The sequence below is a fragment of the Bos indicus genome, chromosome 26, assembly GCF_029378745.1.
Source record: "Bos indicus isolate NIAB-ARS_2022 breed Sahiwal x Tharparkar chromosome 26, NIAB-ARS_B.indTharparkar_mat_pri_1.0, whole genome shotgun sequence".
NCBI classification, from domain to species: domain Eukaryota; kingdom Metazoa; phylum Chordata; class Mammalia; order Artiodactyla; family Bovidae; genus Bos; species Bos indicus.
The window spans coordinates 33,308,536-33,322,060 of NC_091785.1; positions in this window are offsets into that span (position 1 = coordinate 33,308,536).

The window sequence follows — 13,525 nt, forward strand, 5'->3', positions numbered from 1 at the left end:
CATTATTTGTTGTTTTTCTTAGACTGCTTTCCCTGCCAACTTCTTATTTCCCTGCATCTTGGATACTTGCAGTTCTCAAATCATACACAATTTGCCATTTGCAGGGTTGTCACTGAACTATGGGAAAAAAACGCACCCATGGGCTAGAGGGCCTATCAGAAACCTTGCTGACAATCTGAGCCTGCACAGCAAGTGCCTGCTGCACCCAGCAATGAGGAAAGAGAGAACACATCGACTGCTGGCTTGATGGCTTTAAAAAAATGGCAACTCTCTGTTCTTGGAATGAAACCAAACAACAATAGAGACGTGCTGTTTCCCTTGGACTCAAAGATGTTCATAATGGTCACCAAAGGGTTTGACCCTGAAATGTTGGGTGGGAACGTTTTCAGGATAGGGCAGAGAAGCAGCCATGATCTGGACATCTTGCATTTTGGAGTTACTCATTTACAAGTTGTGTTATCTTAAGCAAGTCATTTAACCACTCAGAACTTCTGTCTCCTCCTTGGTAGATGGGAATGACGTGCTTGTCCCTTTAAGCCAGCCTTTGGGTGGAGTGCTATCTGGAACCTGGAGAATCTTCTAGAACCTTCCCCTCCTACCCCTCGCTTGTTTCTCACTGGCTTCTGCATTGGTCCCACCTAAACCCAATTTTGGAGTCTTGACTTCATGACCCCAGCCTCTATCCTGCCCAGGCCCCTTTGTAAAGGTGTCCGCTGGGCATCTGCTTGCTGGTCCTCGGTTTTCTCCTGCAGCTCAGTTTGGCTTACTTGCTGGGTCTCAGCATCTCTAATTACATCAGGTTGGAACTCTCCACACAACTGGCACTGGTACCCACTTCTCACTCTACTCTGCTACTTGGCAAATTCCAGCCCTCTGGAAAGATAGCTTAGTAACATTAGCTGACATTTACTGGGTCCTTACCAAGCACTTCATTCATCTCATAAAGCCCCATGAGGCAAAGATTTGTTATCATCTGCATTTTAAAGTAGATAAAACTGTGACATAGCAAAGTTAACTAACCTTCCCAAGGTCACAGAGCTCATAGAGGGCAAAGCTGAGATTGAACATAAGTCAAGGGTCAGCAAGCTTCTGGAAAGGGTCAAGTATTGAGGCTTGGTGGGCTGAATGGTCTCTATCACAGCTCCTCAGCACTGCTGCTGTTGTACAAAAGCAACGACAAGCACAATATAAACACACAAGCAGGGCTGTGTCCCAGTACAACTTTATTGACATCAAAATACGAATTTCATATCATTTTCATGTGCCACACAATATTATTCTTTTGATTTGTTTAAACTCTTGAAAGTTAAAAGCACCATTCTTAGCTCGCAGGCCACATAAAATCAGATAGAGGGCTGGATTTGGACCACAGACTATAGTTTGCAGATCCCTGATCTCAGCTATCATTTCTAGAGCTCATGCCTTCACCAGCAGAGGATGCTGCCTCTCAATAGTACCATCCTCATCCATCTCATTGATGAGGAAACTGAGCTTGCACAAAGCTGGGCAGGAGGGGGATCTGGGAAGCCAAGCAGCCCACGCCCAGTGCCTGGACTTCACCTCTAAGTTATGGCCAGGAGATGAGGTATGTTGGAGTTCCCCTGCCCACTTTGTAGCATGAACATGAAGGTAAATGAGATAATGGACCTGGCATACACAAAAAAAAGCACACTTGAGTCTTTTTTTTTTTAATGTGTGGGTGCTCTTCTAAACTGTACAATATAAACAACTGAGGTTAAGCTACCTCCTAAAAACCAATCTCCTAGAGGGAATGTATTAATATTTTTCCTTCATTTTACAAGCATTTGTCTAGTGCCTGGCTTGTGCCAAGCATACTGGGCACTGGTAAGTGATGATGGAGGTGGCGTGACATCACTTAGTTTAGTGGGGAAAGACAGACATGCCCATAGGAGATCGGGATCTAGAGGGTTAACTGCTACCATGAATGGGGTGCAGGAGATTACGCTACTGCCATGTCCTGTGGGTGAGTGGGAGCAAGGGAAGGTGCAGTCAGACGTGCTATGCAGGCTGGGGTCTTTGAGGCAAAGGGAGAAGAGACTTACAGGCTGAGGGAATACAAAGACATGGCTATATGGAAAGTCAGTTCGGCTCTCCTGTAAGGGAGCTGGGATGGTGGCAGAAACGAGGCTGTGGGAGGCAGGGCCAGTTGGATAAGGGCCTTAGAGTCTCTGCCAAAGTCCTGGACTTCAAGCCCTGGCTCGTTAAAATAGGAGTGCACAAAGCCATAGGATACACACGAGGCAGCTCTCCAGGGCATCATTTGTACTCAAAGAATTTTAAGGGAAAATGATTGTTTCTAAGCGGAGGGAAAGAAGTGGATATACAGAGTTGAATTAAAAATCCATATTCAGTTTTAAAACAAAACATGAGATTTCAAAGAAATTCAGAGTAGACAGCTTTGGACTCTACCCCACACCTCCATAGCTTTTCTGTTAGAGGAGATGAGACAGAAGGCTTTGAGAGGGAAGCAGAGGAGAATGGGCAGAAAGTGGGTGAACAGTGCAGTGACATGATTGGATTTGTTTCTGTAGAATTATATTGCTGGTGACAGCAAAGAGGAAGATGGGAGGAAGATATTAGTGGTCCAGAGACAGGATACAATAACTGGGGCAGGGGAAGGTGGGACTGAATAGCTTAGAACAGAGGGGGGTTTAGGGGACTTCCCTGGTGGCCCAATGGTTCTGAGCTGCCACTCTGAGCTTTCACTGCAAGGCACTGGAGGAGTGGGGGTGCGGGGGTGGGGGGTGGGAACGGTGGCAATTCGATCCCTGGTCAGGGAACTAAGGTACACATGCAGCGCAGCCAAAACTTTAAATAAGCAAATTTTAGAGCAAAATCTCAAGAAGAAAAAGAACAGATGGGGTTTTGATGTTGTCATTAAATGCACATCCTCATTCCAGGCAGAAGCAGTGGGAGGACCAATGAGCACTTGCTTTAGAGCCAAAAGCCCAATACCAGAACCCCTGATTTTGTCTAGCTGTGTGACCTTGGGCAAAGCACTCAGTCTCTCTGAATTTCTCTTTTCTCATCCTCCAAAGGAGTGGAACCATACCTGTCTTGCCTACCTCCAGGAGTCCTCTTTTGTACTAAGATAAAGCCTGTAAGAGCTCTTTGTTGAGGGCTTGAACGTGACTTGTGAGTTTCAAGGGAACAAAAGGCCAGAGCTCTTTCTGCCTGGTGACCTCTCCAAGAAAAGGCAATTGCTATTTTTTTCCCCTTCTTCAGCTGTTGGAGCTGCGGATCAATTGCAACCAGGCTCAACAAAAAAAGGTAGTCATACATGATCAGCAAAATGGTCCAAATGATGTCATCCATCAAGATGGACATCGCAATTTGCCAACTATTTTCTCATAAATCAAATCGTGGTCCCTCAAGGAAGAGGGGCAGGGCTGGAGGAGCCAGCATGGCAGTGCTTATCGGGAGACCAGACGCAGGGAATCCAGGGAAGAGCTCCCTTAAGGATACAGTAATTATTTTCACTCGATGGGAAACCAAGAGGGGCACGATGGGAGGGAGAGCTGGAGAGTGTCTGCCTCACTTCATTACAACTCCCCAGGCAAGGGACACAACATATGCTTTTCATTGGGAAGCCAATAATTTTGAATCGTGGGACAGGTGAAAACTTAAATGACATTTGCAAACCTTGATTTATTTCTCTGCTTAACTCCGGAACATGCTTTAGACTCAGCTCTATAAGTTTCCATAGATTAGTGGTCAATGTCAAGAATTTTCAATGACATATTCAAGCGTTTCCTGTCCCTATCAGTTAATTAAATATTTTCAGTACTAATCTCTTCTTATTGCAATGGTTTCCCTTCTTTCGCTTATGGGTTGGGAAAACAACGAGAGATGAAGTATGTGCTTTATTGAAAACAAAATAACAAAAATAAAAAAAGAATACTTTTTCCCCCACGTGCTATTTTACTTGCTGGAAATCTCATTAAAAGTTATTTATGAGCTGTTAGGGATCCCATAAGGATTACACCTAATTCAGTCTGTAAAGCTTTTGAGTTTCTTTTACATGAAGGACCTCCTTTCCCATTATTCTACTTTGGTTTGCACCCAAATAAATACTGGAGATCAACTTCTTGGCAGAAGGGGGTTTCGTGGTCCCTAAACTCGCCAAGGTCCCTCACATGACCCAGGCAGAGGGTGACTTCTTGCTCCCCTTTCTGCTGGGTCTGCTCTGCTATGACCAGGATAATCAACTGGAGGCAAACTTGTGGCAATTGATAAATTACTATTTGTGTTGTTATATACATTGTAGCGAAGGTGGCAGAGGTGTAGGTATCATTTATATCCTTGTGGTTTGTAGGCTTGGCAACAAATCACACAGTTAGTCCTAATCCACTAACCCATTTTCCTCAGCTCCTCCTCCCCCAACTCTCTCAGAAAAAAGCAAACTGAATTTGTTTAGAATGAGGAATTTCCCAAACCTTTTATAAGACTTCCATGCTCATTATTTTGCTGCTTCTCAAGCATCTGAACCTCAGTTCACCAAAAATTGAAATTCTAATCAAGGCATTTTTTTGGGTCCTTCTTCCCTGGTGGCTCAGACAGGAAAGAGTCCCCCTGCAATGCAGGACACCCAAGTTCCATCCCTGGGTCAGGAAGATCCCCTGGAAAAGGGCATGGCAACCCACTCCAGTATTCTTGCCTGGAGAATCCCCATGGGCAGAGGAGCCTGGTGGGCTGCAGTCTATGGGGTCGCAGAGTCGGACACGACCGAGTGACTGACACTCGCACTTTCCCTAGGCCCCTTACTTAAACCTCCCAAATAAAGATGCATTTCATTTCCAAAGAATCTTCCTTGTGTTCGTATTTCTAAGACACAAAGAAGAATGTCGTCATTCAGGTAGCTGAATATTCAAAATGGAATTTTTGTCAGGTAGGAAATTGGCATAAAAATTTAGTAGCATTAGCAGCCTTACTACCATATGCATCAGACGCACAACATACTGATGTTTAACTGTTAGCTGTTATTATTACCAGTGTTCCTACTATCTTTTCTATTAAAAGGCTGACTGATGGATGGCTTATTTCTCTCCAGATGTCTACATACTCCTCATACACCAGCTCATTTTTCCAGTAGAAGCCACAGGCACTAATAATTCTAAGTCCATGCTGAAGTATCCAGCTAGAGCGTGTGTAAGTGTGGCATGTCATTCTGGCCACCATGGAAATAGCCAACAGCAGGGTCTTCACTTACAAATATTCCCCTCTTGGGTCTCAAAGCATTTACAGCTACATGGCACTGAAACTCTAGCCTGCCCATCTCCATTTGGGCAAGAGTTAATTCTCCCAAAAGTAGCCCAACAATTAACCAAGGGCTACATCTTTTAGGAGAGAGTGTATTTCTCCTTAATCTTGGCCATCCGGAGGATTTTAATCTTCTGTATCCTTTCGTAGAATTCTATATAAAAGATCAGTTTTGTTTATTTATTATTTTTTTTCAGTTTTTTTTTGTTAATGATCATTGAAACATCCTGAGTATGTTGTAAGCCTCCAAATGAGAAACGTCTCTCAGGCTAGACCAGGGAAAACCACATGGGTTGTTTGCATGTTAGTCTAGCACAGTGGTTCTCAACCCTGGCTGTCCCTAAGAAGACAGGCTGACTCTGTCTTGCCCTACCCCCTAGTGCTGTTGCTTGGTTTTGTTTGTTTTTGTCTTTAGGACTCCCAGGGAATAATATGGAGGCAGCCAAGCTTGAGAACCACTATCCTAAGTTTGATGAGAAAAACATGCTCTCGTGATACTATGGTGAATTCCTCCTAGAGTCCTCCCAGTGCCTGCCCTTGCTGTAATTAGGAGTAGAATGAGCCTAGAGGGCTGTCATTTACCTCTGACTCCAAACATGGCCTCAGAGTTGCTTCCCACTCATGTTTGAAAGTGAAGTCGCTCAGGCATGTCCGACTCTTTGTGGCCCCATGGACTGTGAAGCCTACCAGGCTCCTCTGTCCATGGAATTTTCCAGGCAAAAGTACTGGAGTGGGTTGCCATTTCCTTCTCCAGGCACTCATGTTTAATGAGTTGAATTTTTGTTAGGGGTTGAATTGTGTCCACCTAAAATGATATTGAGGTCCCAACCCTTGTGAATACGAGCTTATTTGGAAAGAGTCTTCATAGATGGTCAGTTTATGGCGAGGTCATTAGGGTGAGACCTAATCTAATTGTGCCCTTATAAAAAGAGCTAATTGGATATAGAGACAGACACACACACAAGGAGAAGACCTTGTGAAGATGAAGGCAGAGATAAGGGTGATTCTTCTAAAGTCAAGGATTGCCAAGAATTGCAGCAAAGCACCAGAAGCTGGCCAAGAAGCCAGAAACAGATTCGCCCTCAGAGCGCTCAGAAGGAACCAAACTTCCGACACCTTGATTCTGGACTTCTATCCCAGGACTGAGAGGCAATAAATTTCTGTTGTTTAAGCCACGCAGTTTGTGGTACTTAGCTATGACACTAATTCAACCAGTGAATCAACTCAACACACTTTTAAACTCTCCAGGCAGATAACGTTGACTAAGACCAGGGCTCAGCCTTGACCCCACACAATCCTTAAGATCAAGGTATCGCTTAGCCCTGCTAGTCTGCGAAGCGAGGATTACAAACATGTTCTTCCCTGGGCTTCCAGGAGGAGGTGGCATCATTTGGTCTGAGCTTTGGAAGAGTACTGTTTTTGACAAGAATGAAGGGAAGCAGAGACTTCCCTGTGGTCCAGTGGTTAAGACACTGTACTTCCAATGCAAGGGGCACTGGTTCAATCCCTGATTGAACTAAGATCCCACTTGCCCTGCGGTGTGGCCAATAAATTTAAAAAAAATAATAATAAAGAAAATGTTATATTAAAAAAAGAGTGAACAGAAGCAAAGACACAGAAAAAAGGTATTCCGAAGTAAGGGGCTGTCTCATTAACAAGTTGGGCAGTCTGATAGAAGGCAAAAAGGAACAGCCTCTGAGTACATGTGTGTATGTGTGCGTGTGTGCCTCTTTGGGGTGAGCAGTTGGGCCAAAGCGACAATAATCAAAATAATAGTGAACATCCATAGAGTGTGTACTCTGAACGAAGCACTGTGCTGAATCCTATTCGAGTCTAGGGTTGAGCCAGTGGAGCTCAGAGGCTGTTGCTATCACCATTCTACAGAAAAACCAGAGTTCCAAGATGCATCAGACCCCCACAGCTGGATTCTGCAGGTTTCTCACTAACACAACTTTGCAAACTAGTCTGTACCCCCAGGGGTGGGTGGAGGTGGGGGAGCTTTGATGGAGATGGAGAGATGACAGTGGTCTTAAAGCAAATACATGTCTTTGCTGGACAAGGGGCTGGTGCAGCCCTGGAGGTCCCATCTGTGTGTGGGCATGAGGCTGCCCACCTCATCCCTGCTATTTCCAGTTGCCCTCCCCCTTCTAAGGGTTACTGATAAGTCAGGGAAACCCATAGAGAGCAAGGGGTGCTTTTGGATTGGAGTCCAGCTTTGTTCTTTGACTCCAGTATTACAGGGGAAAACAGAAGAGGGAAGAGAAGGAAATGTGAAAAGTTCCAGCATATGAGTAGCATTTGCAATGTAATCTACGTGCTCTGAGCCAAGTTACTGCACACGCTCTGGGGAGAATTACAAATAAATGCCGAAACGTTTTGAAACATGGCTTATACCTAATTAATCATGGAACTTAAGGAACAAAGAATGCATTTCTTCAAAGTTTTCAGCGTTTTCTCTATTAAGTGGGAAGGGTGGGGGAGGGGAGGGAAAATCTCCATGCCCCGTAATGGATACACTGTGCACTTCATTTGGGCGAAGAAAGCTCTTAATCTTCCTTGGCCTCCCACAACCTCTGAATCCTTACATCTTTCATACTGTATGTTGAGTATTTTCATATTAAAGGAAACTGAAAGTTTCCAGATCATGCAATATCCCTCAGCTTTTTGTCTCTTGATCCCTCAGCCCAAACAATACCAGTTTTGAGATTATGAGATCATCAGGCATTTCTTAAGTACTCATGACATTGTGCCCTGACATTCCTGGGTCCCTTTCACATGCCGCCACCACCCAGAGACACCTGTGTGCATGTTCCACTTTGAAGGCAAAGCTCTGAGACCCAAGTCTTTGCCATGGCTATGCTCTCCTCATGCTCTTAACTTTTGGATCTTAGCTTCCCCATTTGCAAAATGAATGTGGAGAGTCATCAATATCTCTGGTTTATTTTGAGTGTTAAGTAAATAATGCCACAAAAGCACTTAGCCTTGTGCCTAGAACATAACCGCTCCATGATGGAGTGTGCAACTAAAGTTTCCAGATACTTTTTCTCATTCTCTCCTTAAGCATGGACTTGATGGAATCACCATTTTGCTTGGCCAGTCAAGGTACTTCGTTAAAGTTCTGTTGCATCAGTGACAGATAAGGCAATCAGCAATGACTTTGCCCTTGTTAGCTAGTGTTCAAGGCTGCTACAGAAAGCAATGGTTCAACTCTTTTCTCTGGAGTTTTTCTGTAGTCACTCCAGGAGCTTGTGTGGGTACAACTTAAAGGGAATTGGAGAAGTGTGTTCATTGCGAACAGTGTCACTTGCCCTCTAAGTGGCTTTGAACAAGTCAGTCTGCTTAAATGCAGCCCCCCCAACCCTACCCCTTTATTAAAAAGGAAATAAAAAAACTGTAATACATTAAAGTGGGTGTGAATAAAGTCCGAAGCCTGGACTCCCCTCTCTTCTAGCTCCATGTAGAGAATGAGAATGAAGAGAATACTTGGTTAAGAATTACCAAAAGCCACAGTGAGCATCTTCTAAATTTTCTCCATGTATTATCTCTTCTCATTCTTGAACAGCTCAGCCATGGCCATGTGTCCTGGGGCTGACCATTCAGAGGTAAAACCTGGAACTTCGAATCTGGAGGAAGCCAAAAAGAGGCTTTTGGAGAAGTCTGGCACAGGGTGGTGGCACCAAATGGCCAGTGGAGGCATCATAACCAGACAATGCCTTAGGCATAACCTCAACTGTGTTTTTTGTGCTCTAACCCCTCTGGATTCCAGCTGATTTTTCATCTTAGCTCCCAGTCTTTCTGTAGACTCTGAGCCACCCAACATTGTCCTTATGTCTTCTCTATTTAAGTTAACCACTAGGCTCCTTTGCTTATAAATGAGAATCTAGACTGAGACAAATTAAGAAATACTCAGTATCTATGTACCAAGTATTTTACAGATGAGGAAACTGAGACCTGGAGAGCTGAGGTCTTGCCAAGGTCACTGTGGTGCTGAAGAAGACTCTTGAGAATCCCCTGAACAGTAAGGAGATTAAACCAGTCAATCCTAAAGGAAATCGACCCTGAATATTCTTTGGAAAGATGGATGCTGAAGCTGAAACTCTTTGGCCAAAATACTTTGGCCACCTGTTACGAAGAGCTGACTCATTGGAAAAGACCCTGATGCTAGAAAAGATTGAAGGCAGGAGGAGAAGGGGGTGGCAGAGGATGAAATGGTTGGATGGCATCACCAACTCAATGGACATGAGTGTGAGCAAACTCCGGGAGGTGGTGAAGGACAGGGAAGCCTGGTGTGCTGCAGTCCATGGGATTGCTAAGGGTTGGACACCACTTAATGACTGAGCAACAACAACAAGATCACCAGGATGGTCAGAGTTGGTACTGTGATTAGAACCCTGTCTGTCTGCCTTTTTCACTCAATCTTTTAGCAATGAGAGCTAAGAAGTAAACCTGAAGTCCACGATCATTCATATTTGCACTGAACTTGCCCTGTAGGTTGGGCTTTCAGAAGTTTACATTTGTGCCTGGAGTCTACATTTTCTCCTCCCACTGCCCCCCCCCCCCCACACCCACTCCCCATCCCAACCTGGTGGTTATGTGAAGGTCACTCAGTCATGTCCAACTTTTTGTGACCCAGTGGACTACACAGTCCATGGAATTCTACAGGCCAGAAAAATGGAGTGGATAGCCTTTCCCTTCTCCAGGGGATCTTCCCAACCCAGGTCTCCTGCACTGCAGGTGGATTCTTTACCAGCTGAGCCACAAGGGAAGGTTGGCTGTCTGTAAATTGCATCGAAAGTGAATTGTCTTCCAGGGCTGGGAAGCATCACTGCTGTGCCTGTGAACCAGACAACTGAGGTAAGGGATAAAGGGACCAAAACAGTGGAAGACCTTGGCTTTCTGTCCTTCGTAACAACTCTGTGTTGTTTGTGTGTGCTGGTAATTATCCTTGGTTCACGTCCCTTCGGCCGATGGCTTCAGAAATTAAATGCACATGCCTTGTAGTGTGTGGAGAGAGTGCTTGGCTCATTCAGTTTCTGCTTCACCCGTTGCTCTGACACCTTCTGTTGCACCAAACAGATGGCACGATCCTCACACCCTGGCATCAAAGGAAGGGGAGTCAGATGTTGCCATCTGCCTTTGGAACAACAGCACCCCACTGGTGCTTTGCTACAGAGGTGGAGTAGCTGGCCAAAGAATGGGAAGCCACCAGGGTGGCCATCTACATCCATGTTCCCACAATCTTCTCTTCCTCAAATCAAGGATGGGGGGCTAGCCACTCTCGGGCACCAAACTTCCAACAGTTTCCCTGGAAATGGACCCACATAAGACATCTTATGCTCGACCTCACTGTAGTGAATCTGCAGAACATCAGCCTGGCCAGAACTTGGTCATCTTGCTGCTTTTCCACTGATTTTCTAGAAGCCGATTATTAAATATCTTGGGTAACAAAGGCAGTTTGAACTTCATCATCCCTTCTTCAGCATTAGATACTGAAGGCCTCGGTTAGTGATACTTTGTATAAAACATGAAGCAGTGAATTAAATGCAACTTGATAGTACATGTTGTACCCTAATGAAAGCAAAGGCTTGGGAACAATATTTGTGGACGTGTTACCCAATAAAGTGTTAGCGAAGGAGCTCGTAAAGCTGCCAGAGGGATTTAACCATTGCTGGAGCAAGAGGGAGACGCTATTCAGTTGGGTTGGACGCAGAGTGAGGTCTCCCAGCTCTATCACAGATGCTGGAGGTTTTTTTTATTATTATTTAAAACACATGGCAGAAAGACACTTGGGTTTGGCACCAAAATGTCTTGCGGTAAAGAAAAAAAAAATCAGAAATATCCAAAAGTGCTTAAAAGAAATCTGGAGGGAAAAAAAAAACAGATGTGAAGAAATGAAGACAGGATGACATGGGGTGCCGCGTCAGCCCGTTTAAAACGATGGCGGAGGAAAAGAACATTTCTCCATGGCAGCTGATAGACACGAGCAATTGAACAGTTCATATCCTCTCTGTTGTCCCTGTCACGAGATTTCTAGGTCGTTCTCAGCCAGCCACTGGGGCAGAAGGGCACAGGTCGTGACCTGCTGATTTACCCAAGTATGATCAACTCACACAAATTATAGGTGTAAGAGAGTCCTGACAACTTCAATATGATGCGCAAGGAACACAATTATTTGTGACATGTGAAACCAGTGTGAGACCATAATTCTATCGCTGCGTGACAAGGCATTATTAGCCGGGGCAGGCAGCGGCTTGAACCAGGAGCAGCTGGAGGAGAGGCGGGGAGAGGGAGAGGGAGAGAGAAACAGAGAGAGCTCCACGGGGGAGACCCGGGATGGGCTTTCTCTCCCAGGGCTGCTGGCAACAGCCGGGGCCCCTTTGTGGAATGCGAATGTCCCCAGAGGACAAGTCACCTCGCCACTTTCTGGCCCTCGGAGAGTGAAGAAGAGTTTGGTAGGAAGGATGGTGTGAGAAGCACACCCTGGGCCCGTGGCTGTGTGCAGCCAATGTGTTGTTTCTTTTTGACATCAGGCATGTTTTTCAAACTGCAATGCTGTTTCCAGTGGAAGATGAGGTGGAGATCAGGTTGCTGGGCAGAAACCTCTGCTCCTCACGCTTCCTTCCCACCCAGTCCTCTCTGGAACTTTCAGTGAAGGAGACACAGCCCAGGCCCACAAGGTTTCCTCAGCCCCGGAGATCCCACTGCCTGAGCCTCTGTGGACTCTCTGTGTAGGGGTTCAGCTCAAGGCAGGTGTAGGTGTTTCCCTTCTGAGGATAGTTACGGAGATTTTGGCCCAGGGGTGTGTGAGAGGAGGGTGACTGGGCTGCAGCAAGGCTTCCTCAGGCTGGGCGAGGGGTCACATGACAGGTGAGTCTCCAACTAACCTGTTCGTGAAGCAGGCAGTGGGACCGTGTTCTGCTAGTCTCCTGCAGAGTGTGGCTGCTTCTTAGCCCAGTGACTGTAACCCCAGTGTTGAGTGGTAGGTGGTCTTGACATACATTCATACAGTCAATAAACGTACCATGAGCACTTACTTGGTGTCAACACTGTGCAAGGCATTTGTTGTGTGGTTGTACATCACTCAGTGGTGTCCGACTCTTTGAGACCACATGGACTGCAGCATGCCAGGCTTCCCTGTCCTTCACTATCTCCCTGAGTTTGCTCAATCTCATGTCCACTGAGTAGGTGATACCATCCAACCATCTCATCCTCTGTCACTCCCTTCTACTCCTGCCTTCAATCTTTCCCAGCATCAGGGTCCTTTCCAGTGAGTCAGCTCTTCACATCAGGTGGCCAAAGTATTAGAGCTTCAGCTTCAGCATCCAGCCTTCCAATGAATATTCAGGGTTAATTTCCTTTAAGATTGACAGGTTTGATTTCCTTGCAGTCCAAGGGATTCTCAAGAGTGTTCTCCAGCACCACAGTTGGAAAGCATCAATTCTTCAGTACTCAGCCCAAGGCATAGAGAATTGGAATGAGAAACACCTGCATCTGCCCCGCTAGGTCTCAGAGAGGGAGGATGGAGAGATGAAAACAAAATAATGAAAACATACCACGGCAATGGGCAAGCTCTAGGAATCATGGGTGTGCTGGGGAAGTGGGCTTCCTGGCATCATTCAGATGTCTGTTCAGATCTCCCACATAATGGGATCTACTTTGACCACACCATCCAAGCAGGTCTTCTGTCTCCTGTCTTCTGTCTCGGGCACACATTCCAGCTTGCTGTCCTGACTGAAGGCAGGAACTGGGGGCACATGAACCAAGGATCAACATCAGCACACACGGAAGTGTAGGGCTGCTAGGTAGCAACCCTTGCCAGCAGGAATCAGTACTTGACTGAAGATCACTTATTTGTGCCTATCCATTGCGCCTGTTAAACATAAGCTCCAGGGGGACGGGGACAGTGTCTCCTCAGTATTCGTTCCCCAGTTGCCTTGAACAGTGAGCCCAAGGTACTTGGCTCAGTCAACATGTTTGAGGGCCCCAGTGCCAAGAACCATTCCAGGTGTTCTGCCCTTTTTTTTTTTTTTTATAGTGTTTTAAAGTTTTTTTTTTTTTTTTTTAATATTCTATTTCTTTACTTATGGCTGTGCTGGGTCTTCGTTGCTGCAAGGGCTTCTTCTCTATGTGCAGTGCTCAGGCTTCTCATTGTGGCGGCTTCCCTTCTGTGGAGCACAGGCTCTAGGTGTGCTGGGCTCAGTAGTTGCGACTCCCAAGCTCTACAGCACAGGTTCAGTAGTCGTGG